This window comes from Stegostoma tigrinum, chromosome X (genome assembly GCF_030684315.1).
Source record: "Stegostoma tigrinum isolate sSteTig4 chromosome X, sSteTig4.hap1, whole genome shotgun sequence".
Lineage (NCBI taxonomy): Eukaryota > Metazoa > Chordata > Chondrichthyes > Orectolobiformes > Stegostomatidae > Stegostoma > Stegostoma tigrinum.
In genome coordinates, this window is record NC_081404.1 from 17,781,617 (window position 1) to 17,796,394 (window position 14,778).

At 40.9% G+C, this 14,778-nt stretch overlaps 1 protein-coding gene across 4 annotated transcripts in view; it reads right to left on the reverse strand.

Moving 5' to 3' along the window:
- Positions 1 to 14,778, reverse strand: part of LOC125448320 (arf-GAP with GTPase, ANK repeat and PH domain-containing protein 1-like) — a 190,109-nt gene that overhangs the window by 105,665 nt on the left and 69,666 nt on the right. The gene's annotated exons all lie outside the window — the stretch shown is intronic.

Genomic DNA, 14,778 nt, shown 5'->3' on the forward strand with positions numbered 1-14,778 from the left:
ACCAAATAGTGTAATATTCTCTGAGTTGACAATAATTTATCTACTATCTGAGCAGATTCTTGTTTTTGGTATATATTGCACGCGCTTCTCCGTAGCTGATCAAATTTGGTTCGTTAGTGTAGGTACGATTCATTGAATCTTCAGAGTGAGCAACCTTCTATCCTAAAGGGTTTAATGTGAGTTGAGTTCCGGGAAGGAAAGCCTCCGTGGAATTCTTTATTTTCAAGTAATCTCTCACTTTAAGATTTGAAAAAAAATGTTTAAAAATTCCATTTCTTTGCCAAGTTTTGATGGAGCCACTCTTGGATATGCAAGGAAGCTTGCTGTTAGAGGTGACAGGCAAATTGATACAGGACAACCCTGATCCTGATGTGTCTTGAGGCTAAAAGAATAATTTGTTTTTTTTAAAATGAAGTAAAAAGTCATAATAAGTCACACTTGTCAGTTGATGTGTATATTGCAAATTAGGCTGCTTAAAACAAAACATTTATTTTGAACTCCATATTTTCTTAGCCTTCCATTCAGGAGTGCAGACAGGTCACAAGAGCTTCAAAGGATCTTGACCAATATATTTTTGTCTTTCAATACTGCCATCTAACTAGAAAATTCACAGCAGTCCCATCAGCAGTAGCTTTTGCTGAAAGACAAGCTGGGTATTCACCAAGCCTTTCTTTTCAGTTGCTGGTAAAGCTAAAAATGTATCCCATTGTGTTGTGTTGTAATTTGTGTATCACCATTATAGCAGCAAGTATGCAAATCATTTGAAAAATTACTCTCAATGAGTAAGTTCATGATTTGCTGGAAGTGAGTCCTGTGCTTTAAAAAACAAAATCAAGGCAATTTTGAACAGTTTAATGATTTGAATATTCAAGTTCAGAGTTGACTGCCACAGACAGAATGTGTAGGTAATATGAACAAACAAAGTTAGTGCAGCTTTCCTTTCTGTTTTGGCAATATCTCCATGCATCTGGGAACCTTGAGTTTCTGTTTTAACCCAATGTCTATTGAACTTACAGATTGTTCAGATATTTTTCTGCCAGCCATAGAAATTTGGACAGTGCCTTTCTTTTTGTTTTGAAAAGACCATACATGTCTTTCTGTAAAATCTATAAATATCCAAAATGAAAAGGTAGCCAAGAAAAATTGTTGATGAAGTAATGAAATCAAACTGGGCTATAAGGTATGTACGTAGCATCTAAGACCAGATTGCACCCTACTACATTGATGCAGAAATAACCTGAGCTACAGCAGGTATTTTGGAACTCTATGCCTTTTAACGGCAAGGTGTGAAATCTTATTGGTGACTAACAGAGCTCTAAAGATTAGCACTGGATGCAGATGTGTCAACATAATCTGACTATTGGTTTGAGCATGACTCTAAACTGTACAATGCCTTGAATAAACAGTTAAAACTGAAAATAAAATGGTTTCACAGGTCAGTGCAACATTGAGGGCCGAAGGGCCTGTACTGTGCTGTAATGTTCTATGTTCTATGCTCTAATAAATCAGAGTGACCCTTACAAGAACATAGCAGGGCACGCAATGTGAAAAGGCTACTCAACTCCTCAATCCAGTTCCTTCCACAGCTTGTATATACTCTACCCTACCCTGGCCTTTACTCACCCATTTAATTTCGTCCCACTCTAGCATTTTTTTTGAGGTTCTAAGAGAGGAGTGTTGTCAAGCCATCTGAGGAACTCTTTGAGAACTGCCACAGGACATTTTGCATCCCTTTGTTACAGTCACATCATTCGACTGCAAAACTTGTGTTGATATGTGACGCTAGTTTATGATATTAAATTACTGCGTGAACGATGGAATACCCCAACACCACTGTCACGTGACAAAAGAGAGATTGTGATTTAAAAAAAACAAACACTTTATAACTGATATTCTTTGAAAGTCAAGAAACCAGTTCATGTGGGAGACAAATAAAAGGGGAGAGATCCTGAGCCAGTACAAGGAAGAAGCCAGCCTAGGAATCATTACAGATAGAGAAACGTGGCTAATTCATTTTGCCTCAGAAGTATATATGTTTAGCACTATTCGCAACTTCTCAAATAGTGAAGCAGTCCATGTTTAAATGCAACAAGATCTGGACAATATCCAGGCTTGGCCTGACAAGTGACAAGTAACATTTGCAACAAATGCCAGGCAATGGCCATCACCAATAAGAGACAATCTAACCACCGCCCCTTGACATTCTATGGAGCTACTGTCACTATCAACATCTTGGTGGTTACCATTGACCAGAACCTCAACTGGAATCACCAAATAAACACAATGGATACTGAGAGATGAGGAATATTGCAGACAGCAACTCAACTCCTGACTCCCCCATGCCTGACCATCATCTACAAGGCACAAATCAGGAACGTGATAGAATACTCCCCACTGGCCTGGAGGGGCAGCATCATCAACATTCAAGAAGCTTAATACCATTCAGGACAAAGCAGCCCCCTTGATTGGCACCACATCCACAAATATCCATTCCCTCCAATACCAACGCTGGGTCAAAAACCTGGAATTCTCTCCCTAAAGGCATTGTGGGTCCACTTACAGCATATGGACTGCTGCGGTTCAAGAAGGCAGCTCACCACCACCTTCTCAAGGGCAATGAAGGACACACCAGCCAGAGATGCCCTCGTCCCACAGGCGAATAAAAAAAACCCTCCACTGCAAAGCTTGACCACAACTTTGACTGGAAAAACCACAAACCTCCAACCTTCATCTTTTCTTCAGGGAACCAAAAGAGAATCTTTTAGATCTGCAATCTTTGCAACTACCAAGTTCAAGACTGGCAATAAAAGTGACGTTTAAGATCCTTTAAAAAATTTAGAGTATGTTCTTTGTGTGTGTTCATGTTTGTAACTTGTGTGGATGAGGAGTGGCTTTGTGTTGCATTTTTGGATGTCATGATAAATCAAATGTTTATCCTGTAACAATACTATGTTATTAAGAGGTGTATTCTGATGTTGTGTTTTTGGCAGAGCAGTGATGAAGTATCTGGTCCAAGGCAATAGAGTAAACAGCTGGCGAGGTCACTGGTTCTTTTTTCAAGTTGGAACAATAGCAGGAGCATGAATGAGTGGAGTTAGGCTCCCACAGGACCATGGTTTCAGTTTAGATTTCAGTAATTGGTGGGATTTTGAAGCTGCTACTGCAAAGCACTTGAGTCCTCTCTGTCTCTTCCTGAATTTTCTGTTCATGTTCTTTCCTCCTGGGCTGAAGAAACACTGCATGTGAAACAATCTATTTTACAGAATTTGTCTTTGCCAATGGTGTACTTATGGGATGTTATTGCATTGGAACAGCTGCTGTCTCATAATTCAATAATCTATTACTTTGTTAAGTTTTCCAGTAGAGTTAAAGTTAGAACTATTCTTCTTTCTTTTGTTTGTATTTTAACTGTAGACTAAGAATAAAGTGTGTTTTGCTTAAACCAGAGTAGTGTAATCAATCACATTACATCTGGAACACAGCAAAGTTAGGGATTAGCTGTTTCCTTGATATATTTGAAGGGGGTTTGGTATAGTCCATGACAATCCATTGTTTGATTGAAACATACAAGAAAGCATGTCTGTGTTTTTTTTAAAAGAGGATTCAAGGGGTTAAAATATTCCTTCAAAAAATACATCCTATTATGGTCAGTTGAGGAGTGGGAAACAGAGGAATTATGTCACACCTCTACCTTGTCTGTAACACCTGAATTGCTGATAGCACCTCTGACAGTGCGACACATCCCCAGCTTTGGACTGAAGCATAAGCCTAGATCATGTATTTAAATTTAGAGAATAGGGCTCGAACCACCACCTTCTGACTTAAAGTGAAGCAACTAGATCTTACATTTCCCAGTTATATTGTTTTACAAGTCTATACCCCACACTACTCAATCTTGCAAAGCACTTCTTTTGAAAAGAATAGCACGACAACCTTTCAGCTCATGCACTTTTCTTCATTTGAGGGAAATTTCATAAAAATGTGGCTGCATAAAATGCCCAAGGAATAGGTTCAACACACATGGACGGATTGAGGAGTTGAGTAGCCTTTTCACATTGTGTGCCCTGCTATGCTCTTGTAAGGGTCACTCTTGTAAGGGTGCATCAGGAACTCGCAGTACCAAAAACAACATAAAGGACACTTAAGAATTCCAAGTTGCATAGAGCCACAAAAGTGTGGTGTCAGTACCTTACATATCAGATTAGATACACTAAAGATGGGAATTGCATACTCTTGTAATGTGAAGTGTGCGAATAAGACATCTAACACAATACCTCACAATGGACAGTTATCACAATATATGCTCGGCAATGCAGAGTGACCAATTTTGCAGCAGCACTTGGTTAGCAGAAATGAATTATATCCAAAGGAACATATCCTGTCCTCTGCCCTGTATAATAAATATGGTACAGGGCAGAGGACATTATAAATATTATACAGGGCAGAGGACAGGATGTGTTCCTTTGGCTTTCACAATAAATGATGAACCCTTTTATTACCACCAAAATGTACCAATTTCTATGTAGTAATTACAGGGTAGAGGAGGAGAAAGAAGAAACTGTTAAAAAGGAAAATTGAGCTTCAGGAATATTTGATAACCCCTATTCACCTGAGGTCTATGACTGAAAAGGTTGGAGAATATCAGGTTTTGCCATCCAGGGCGGGCATCAGCTGTCAACAGTACTTTCCCCTACCATAATGCTTTCAGTTAAAAACAATGGTATTTACAAGTAGCCTGATAAAGCAGTACAGTTTTTTTTAAAAATAAATTTAAAAAAGACACTAGACCCATAGACTGAAGACAAAAGTGTTCATAATTCTGGACATAATGGCCCAGATACTTGCTCTGACAGATTGCTAGGCTCGTCAAGATTTTGGGACACTCTTATTGTAATGACAGAGATGGTCCTGATGGCATCATCAAAACAACAGCAATGCAAAATACAATGGCCAAGACAGCATTCAATGCTTATTATATGTTGCCATGCCACTCAGCCTATTTCAGCAAATGCTTTATTATTTTGAGCTTTTTCCTGAATAGAAGAGATTTCTTCAAAAATAAAACAGGACAATAAACAACACAACAGGAATCAAAGGATCTTCAGTGAATTCTTATCACAATAATATTGGAATGACCCTTTGAAAACACAATGAAAGCCAATTAAAGCACAGTCTGCAGCTGAAAGCTTGGAATCTATTCCAGGGCAAATGTTCCTTTGTAAACCACAAGGGAACGATCATTCATAGACTAATAGGCCAAAACACAAGCCAATTTAGACACTTCTATGACCTTGAACTGCATTGCTTTTGACCTCTTGTTTCATTCTAAAAATTAGACGATTCAACAGTCGTTAATATCCAATCAGTCAACAGGCAACCAGTTCACTCAATTTGGAGAAACTCATCTGCAAATGGAGATTAACCCAGGTTTTCAAAATAAAAAAAGACAAAAGTAGACAGGCGTGGCTTAAGCTGAACTTGCATTTCCATTACACCTTTCACAGCCTTAGGACATTTAAAGCACTTTACAACCAAGGAAGTACTTTTGAAGTGTACTCAGCTTTACTGCAGGAGACGCAGCAGTTAATTTGTGCACAGCAAACTGCCACATAAAGCAACATGATAATGTTCAAATAAACATTTTTGAGTTGATTGAGGGCAAATATCAGGGAGAATTCCCTTACTCTTCTATGAAATATCGTCATGGAATCTGTTAAGTCCCCACTTCAGAAGGCAGATAAGACCTCTGACAGTGAACATTGTCTTCAGTGCTTCACTGAGTATCAATCTGAATTTTGTGTGATGGGGATTAGTGTTAAAAAACCACTTCAGTCAACTACAAATCAACTACATGTCAATCTTTAGGCCTACACATGTGTGGACAACATGAGGGACAGTAAACACTGCTGCCCACATCTCAAAACGAAACAAAATCTGGGTTATTCCAAGCAATTTAATACCCCAAAAATAGGATGCAGTGGGAAATGGTCAGCCAGTGTTTCCACTCCTAATTAGCTTGTGGGTGATTCTTCCACAGTCAAATAGGGTGATAACAGTCAATGATAACAAAGTGTGGAGCTGGATGAACACAGCAGGCCAAGCAGCATCTCAGGAGCACAAAAGCTGACGTTTCGGGCCTGGACCCTTCATCAGAGACCAGGCCCGAAACGTCAGCTTTTGTGCTCCTGAGATGCTGCTTGGCCTGCTGTGTTCATCCAGCTCCACACTTTGTTATCTTGGATTCTCCAGCATCTGCAGTTCCCATTATCACTGATAACTGACAATGTCTGAAATCACACATTAGGAATAGCCATTTGCGTGAATCATGGCATTGCAATGCAGCATGAGAGTAGCAATGGTAGGAAAGTTGGAACAGAGCATTTTTGTTTAAATATAATCAATGTGAACAACTAAGCTTGCTTTCATTACTTTCTTTGTTATCAAGGATTGTCTTCATGCCGGATCTCTGCTTCAGATGAGAATCTCCAGTCTATTTTGCCTCACAGTTGAATGATTATTTGCTTTTAATAAAATCTGTTAGGGTTACATCTACCTCCAAAAGGCAAAAATGACAATTGCCAACAAGCTACAGTACAAAAGATAAGTTCTGGTGTGAAATCAAGAGCTCGAGCTTGTTTAATCATTGATCACATTATACAAAGCAAGCTGGGCCCTCCTGTAGCATAGTTTGATGTTCCTACCCCTGGACTAGGAAGCCCAGGTTCAAGTCCCACCACTCCAGTGGCATATATTAACATCTGTGAACAGGTTGATTAGAAAAATAGGTAAAGACTAGGCTAGATGGGGAGCTGGAACCCAGCTGTTGACTCCTGGTTAATACAACACAATACTTTTGTTTCAAATTCCCACCCTGAACAACTTGAAAATAGTACTCAACCACCCAACTCAAGCCCCTGTTCCCTTCCGTTGCAATCACAAGCAATGTCATTTCGAAGAAGCATCTGATTTTTAATTATACTTAGAAGGGCTGACACTACAATTGCTCTCTTCAGTCTTTCTGGATGACCAACACAATCTATTTCCTATCCAACTACTCTGAATGGGTTTTAAGAAACAAATACTTGCTTCCTTGTGTAGAAAAGGTCTATTCTATCCCAGCCCCTACTTGCCAGAAAATGATAACTGCAAGGTCTTCAATAGTGCTCAATCCTTTTATAATATATGCCCACATGATACCTGAATTGCTATTCCTCATTGAAGAAATGTATTTAAATCTAATGGGTCGGTTTTTCTTGAAATATTTCACAACACACATCATTAGGCTTGTCAGTTTAACCACTGGATTTTAAGAGAACCAATTTCTTCTATACAACAGATTCATTGTAGTTTTCATATAATAGACCTTTACTCTTGCAATTCAGAATTAATGGTCTTTCAATAAACTTTCTTGCATCGTGTGACCCATTGGATGAACAATGGCTCAAAAGAATACATTTTCAGAGTCATTTTCCACAACCAACACATATTGGAAGATGGGCTGGCAGATCAACTGCAGAGGCAAGTTAAGACCTAGCTTCAGGACTGTTGGATTGCTACAGTCAGAAACTCTCATGGCAAGGGAAAGGAAGACAACATCTTTCCTTAACACTCTATCTAATTGGCTGTTTCAAACAAAAAGATGGACATGAGCCTCCAGTCACAGTACAGAAAATCTTAAGAAAAATTCAGCAGCCTTGCACTTTCAGTGAACTTCACTCATAAATAGGAATACCATCTACAAGTTCCTCTCTAATCACTTGCCATCCTAACTTGGAACTATAAGATTGTTCCTTCACTGTTACAGGGGCAAAATCTTGGAACCCCTTCCCTAATATCATTGGAGATTTCCGTACACCATACCGACCCCAGTGGTTCAAAAAGGCAGCTCACCGGAACCATCTCAAAGGCAAATGGAGTGGACAATAAATGCTGGTCTGGCCAGCCACACTCATGTCCTGTGAATAAATAAAACTTAAATGGAGCGCAGGCTGAAGAATCCACATTGCAGTATTGTGAACAACTCTTAAACAATGAGATAACACGGTGCGAAGCTGGATGAACACAGCAGGCCAAGCAGCATCAGAGGAGCAGGAAAGCTTGACATTTCGGGTCGGGAGCCTTCTTCAGAAATGGGGAGGGGGAGGGGAGCTCTTAATAAATAGAGAAGAGCGGTGGGGCCGGGGTGCTCCTCTGATGCTGCTTGGCCTGCTGTGTTCATTCAGCTTCACACCGTGTTATCTCATATTCTCCAGCATCAGCAGTTCCTACTGTCTCTCTTAAACAATGATCCCAACAAGCCTGGCTCCCAACTGGGAACACACAACCTCTGAATTTATACATACTTCTTTCTTCAGCCAAGTACACACTGGGTCAATCATCCTTCGTAAGCACTCAAGATTTCTAAAGTATTTCCCCATTTGAAGCAATAGATATATTCCTGGCCAATGCATGACAAAACAAAGTCAGCAGTTTTACATTTCCATCCCACATTCTGTAATAGTGTAATATAATGACTTATTACTCCTCAGGTTGTCAGTTCAGGCCACAAAATCATCAGAACTGCGAGAACATTTTTCGTTTTTGTAAAAGCCCTCAACTTTGATGTCCATAACTTGTGATTATTCTTAAATATTAATACAGTCTTGCGGGCAGATAAATATATTTGCAAGTGTAGGTTAAGATAAGACATAGGAGCAGAATTAGGCTATTCAACCCATTGAGTCTGTTCCAACATTCCATTACAGCTGATATGTTTCTCAACCCCATTCTCCAGCCTTCCCCCTGTAAACCTCAATCCTCTTACTCATCAAGAGCCTATCTAGCTCTGTCTTAAATAGCCTCAATGACTTGGCCTTCACAGCTCTCTGCAGCAATGAGTTCCACAGATTCACCATTCTCTGGCTGAAGAAATTCCTCCTCATCTCAGTTCTAAAGAGCCGTCCCTTCACTCTGAGGCTACGCGCTCAGCTCCTAAACTCACCTACTCGTGGAAACATCTTCACATCTACTCTATCCAGGCCTCTCAGTATTCTGTAAGTTTCAATCAGATCCCCCCTCATCCTTCTGAACTCCACTGAGTGCAGACTCAGAGTCCTCAACTGCTCCTCATATGACAAGCCCTTCATCTCCCAGATCATTCTTATAAACCTCCCCTGGAGCCCCTCCAACACTAGCACAACTTTCCAAAAATATAGCACACAAAACTGTTCACGATATTCCAAATCAAGCCTGACCAAAGCCTTATACACCCTCAATGCTACATCTTTCTTTTGTATTCCAGCCTTCTTGAAATAAATGTCAACATTGCATTTGCATTCCTAACTGCCATGTGAACCTGCATGTTAAACTTAAGAGGTTCTTAAACTAGGACTCCCAAGTCCCTTTGTGCTTCAGATTTCCAAAGCCTTTCTCCACTTAGAAAGTAATCTACGCCTCTTCTTTTCCTACCAAGTGTGAGGCATAACCTCACACTTTCCCACATTGTATTCCATCTGCTAATTCTTTGCCCACTTGCCTAGCACATCTAAGTCCTTCTGCAGCCTCCCTGCTTCCTCAACATGACCTGTCCCTCTATCCATCTGTGTCATCTGTAAACTTAGCAACAATGCCCTTAGTTCCTTCATCCAAATTGTTAATGTATAACATGAATAGTTATGGACCCAACACTGACCCCTGCAGAACTCCACTAGTCACCAGCTGCTATACTGAAAAAGACCATTTATTCCTACATTCTGCTTTCTAGCAATCAGCCAATCCTCCAACCATGCAACAACCTTGCTCCAATGCCATGGGCTCTTCTCTTAGCTCGCAGCATCCTGTGTGGCACCTTGTATACTTTTGAGTTTAGAAGGATGAGAGGGGATCTGATTGAGACATATAAGATAATTAAAGGATTGGACACTCTGGAGGCAGGAAGCATGTTTCCGTTGATGGGGGGAGTCCAGAACCAGAGGACACAGTTTAAAAATAAGGGGTAGGCCATTTAGAACAGAGTTGAGGAGAAACTTCTTCACCCAGGGAGTGGTCAATATATGGAATGCTCTGCCCCAGAAGGCAGTGGAGACCAACTCTCTGGATACTTTCAAGAAAGAGATGGATAGAGCTCTTACAGATAGTGGAATCAAGGGTTATGGGGATAAGGCAGGAACAGGATACTGATTGTGGGTGATCAGCCATGATCATAATGAATGGTAGTGCTGGCTCGAAGGGCTGAATGGCCTACTCCTGCACCTATTGTCTACTGTCTATTGTCCATTATTGTCTTATCAAAGACCTTACGGAAGTTCAAATAGATTACTTTCATTGGCTCTCCTTTGTCAACCTTGTTCGTTACTTCCTCAAAGAATTCTAACAGATTTGTCGTGAGTGACCTCCCCTTGATGAAGCCATGCTGACTCCGCCCTATTTTACCATGAACTTCCAAGAATTCAGCAATCACATCCTTAATAATGGACTCTAAAATCTTACCAATAACAGAAGTTAGGCTAATCGACCTATAATTTCCCAGCTTCTGCCTCCCTCCCTTTCTAAACAAGGGTGTTACACTAGCCATTTTCCAATCCTCTGGAACCCTCCCTGACTCCCAGTGATTCCTGAAAGATGCCTCTACAATCTCCTCAGTTATTTCCTTTAGAACCTTGGAGTGTAGTGCCACTGGTCTAGGTGATTTATCTACCTTCAGTTTTTTCAGCTTCCCCAGCACTTTCTCCTAAGTGATGGCCGCCACACTCACTTCTGTCCCCTAACTCTCTTAAAGTTTTGGTATGCTGTTGGTATCTTCCCCTGTGAAAACTGATACGAAGTACCTATTCAGTTCCTCCACCATTTCTTTGTTCTCTATTACTACTTCTCCAGCCTCATTTTTCAGCAGCCCATTGTCCATTCTTGCCCCTCTTTTATCTTATAGATTTTTTTAAAAACTCTTGCAATCTTCATTTATAATACTAGCTAGCATACTCTCATATTTCATCTTTTCCCCCGTTTTGCTTTTTTAGTGATTTTCTGCTAATTTTAAAAGCTATCCAGTCCTCTGGCTTCCCACAAATTCTCACCACATTCTTTGTTTTTTCTTTTACTTTTATGCTGTCCCTGACTTCCCTTGTCAGCTATGGTTGCCCCATCCTCTCTTAGTATATTTCTTCTTCCTTGAGATGAATTTTAGCTGTGACTCCTGAATTATCCCAAAATCCCTTGCTGTTGCTGCTTTACCATCTTCCCTGTTAGGCTTCCCTTCTAATCAACTCCGGTCAGCTCCTCCCTCATATATTTGCAATTACCTTTACTCAATTATAATATTGTTTCATGTGATTCCAGCTTCTTCCTCACAAACTGCGGGGAGAATTCTATCATATTATGGTCACTGGTCCCTCAGTGTTCCTTCACCTTCAGCTCCCTATTCAAATCTGCCTTATTACACATTGCTAAGTCCAGAATTGCCTGTTTACTAGTGGGGTCTACTACAAGTTGTTCCAAAAAAAAATTTCGTAGACATTCCATGAACTGCCTTTCTTGAAATCTACTGCCAACTTGATTTTTCCAGTCCATATTGAAGGCCCCAAGATTATTGTAACAGTGCCTTTCTTACATGCCTTTTCTATCTGCTGATTTATTTTCTGACCCATATCCTTCCTACCACTGCACCACAAGCACCCTTTATATCTCATCGTTAACAGTGTAATGTTAGAATATTCAGCTGAGGCCATCCTGTCCTCAGTCAATGTTTCTCAGGTTACGGGGATAATAATCATGATCTATTGAAGCCCACCTGTAATCACTGCCTTTAGGAGAGGTGGGGAATTGGTGGTGGGGGGGCAGGGATTGAAGGAAAATTGGGAGAAAGACGAAGAATAATGCGGCAATCATCTAGAAATGGAGAGAGAGACAGGCACAAGTTGCCTAAGTTAAGGTGCTTTACAAAATCAACACTGACATGGATGATACTAATGATACTTAACCCAGATACACAAGTGATGCCACCCTGCTGACACCTCCTTTGCACTGCAGGTCCTCAGACCAGTGCGGCTGGCCAAACTGCTGGGAATTTTTCAATTCAACTGTGCAAAAAAAATGGCATGTGGTTTTATTTACAATGTGCAGTCATTAAACATTTTAATGATATCTTGGGTCTTGTTTCCCTTTAGTAACAACAGGGAATTAAAACAGATTGGACAGGTGCCGAGAGATATATTAATTTTCATGTCTTTGCGAACCAAGCAATCTACACCTCGTGTTCTGTATCAAACAAAAATACCTGCATGAAATAAGCAGATGTCAAACTTCACACCCCACTATCTCCTATCTGTGGATCTCTCTCCCATAATGGCTTCATTGAGAATTCTAATCTGTGTATACACATGAAATACAGGATGTGCTATTATTTGCCAGCTGCCCTCAACTGCAGAGTTGGTGGTACTGAGTAATATAGACCAGGGAGACTTCAGTATCAGTTGCTGGTCTATACCCAAGTTAGGTGAGCTGAGGCTTAGATCTCACTATGGGAGAAATACAGTTAGCTTCAGTCTCACTTGGCTGCATGGTGCAGAGGATGGATACATTAACCAGGGTTGCTGATTGATATCTGATGAAGGCTCTCTGATGAAGGGTCTAGGCCCGAAACGTCAGCTTTTGTGTTCCTGAGATGCTGCTGGCCCTGCTGTGTTCATCCAGCTCCACACTTTATTATCTTGGATTCTCCAGCATCTGCAGTTCCCATTATTGCTGATTGATATCACTGTGTAACGGACTCTGTGAGACAATGCTCAAGAGTTTGAGTTGCTCAGCTAGGAAACATCATGAAGGAAAGAGAAATGCAGTTCCAGAAACATGCCATTTCAACCACACTGTTATTAATAATTTAAGGTTCACACACAATCAGCAACCCTGGTTAACGTATCCATCCTCTGCCTTCTCTCATCTGTATCTCCAATTCTGTTTTGAAAGTCTTTGTTTGAATCTGTTTGCAGCTATATGGAAAGGGTAAGAGAATGGGACTAACCGATAGTCCTTGCAAGGAGCTATCCTTCACTGATGCTGCGAGACCTGCTGAGCTTTTCCAGCAATTTTGTTTTTGTAGCTCCTGCAAGGAGTTGGCACAAACAGTGAGAGCCAAATCATTTTCTCCTGTGTCCTTTCATTCAATGATTCTATCCAATGTTATGCTCCATCATGTGTAACTTAGAAATACTGGAAGGCACAGGTTGCTTCCTGGAATCTCACTGAAGTGGCCATTCTTCAGTTTGAGATTAGCTAGTGACTGGCAGGATATTCTAATGTAAATGCATTACAGTCAAGCTTGGCCACTCCTTCATCTGGTGTCAACGAATGTACACTTTCCGATCATACGTTAGATTCAACCAGAGATAAAAGTAATATGAAAAATACTGGAAGATTATAATAAATTTGAGGATAATTATAGCAAATTCAGCTGTGGGTAAGCATAACAAAAAAATGTGGCAGAAAGAAATGTTACATCAAGTATTACAGGGAGTGTGCAGAGTACAAGATTTGCATTGTAGTGATGCATGTTTACATGGAGGAAATTATTATTCATAAGTGTGCAAGGCAGTTTCTCAAAAGGGCTCACAACATAATTTGAGAACAAACAACATTAACGCCTAATTTCCTCCATTGTTTATTTTACCAAGTTATTGTCCTAAAGAAACACACTTTTGAGACAGAATCACCTGCAGATCTCTACAGAGAGAGAGGCTCAGTGAGACAGGCAAATCTGGATGAAATGTTTCTCCATGCTTTTGAAAAATGCATGGCTCAGGCCAAGAGTTTACTGAGCCTCTGGTTACTGCAGCCAGTTTGTTAGCTCTGTCCTACAGTCTACTTAATTGTTCACTCAGCGACTCAATCAGATGCAAATAGAAAACAGGAAGAAACTTAAAAAAAGTAGCAGTACAGAATTTATTCACATTCATATATTTTGATGACAGTTTCCATAGCAGACATGAAAATGTTGGTTACAATTAGGAAAGCCATTCTAAATAAAGACAGAATCCCCCTTGTCCTCACATATCACCCCAGCAACCTCTGCATCCAGCGTATCATTCTTTGCCACTTCCGCCACCTACAATCTGACCCCATAACCAAAGAGATATTTCCTTCCCCACCCCTATCTACCTTTCATAGAGACCGGTCTCTCCGATACTCCCTCATCCACACCACACTCCCCACTGGCTGCATCTCCCCCAGCACCTTTCCCTGCAAACACAGGAAGTGCTACACCTGCCCCTACACATCCTCCTTCACGTCCATTCAGGACACAAAACAAACCTTTCAAATTAAACAGGGGTTCACCTGCACATCCATCAACATGGGCTACTGCATCCATCGCTCCCGATGTGGCTTCCTCTACATCGGTGAGATCAAGCGCAGACTTGGAGACTGTTTTATAGACCATCTGTGCTTTGTACGCGACAAACAACAACACTTTCCGGTCTTGAAACATTTTAACTCCCTCTCTCACTCCCTGGCTGACATGTCCATCCTGAGCCTCCTCCAGTGTCATAGTGACACCACCTCAAACTGGAGGAACAGCACCTCATATTCTGCCTTGGGAGCTTACAGCCCAAATGGTCTCAATGTGGACTTTATCAGTTTCAAAATCACCCATTCCCAGCCTCATCCCACGACCAACCCTCCCTCTCATCCCCACTCCCTTGACCTGACACAACCTGTCCACCTTCTCTCCCACCAATCTGCTCCTCCCACCTCACTGACCAATCCCCACCACTGCCTATCTGCACTCACCTAACACCATCCCACCTACCT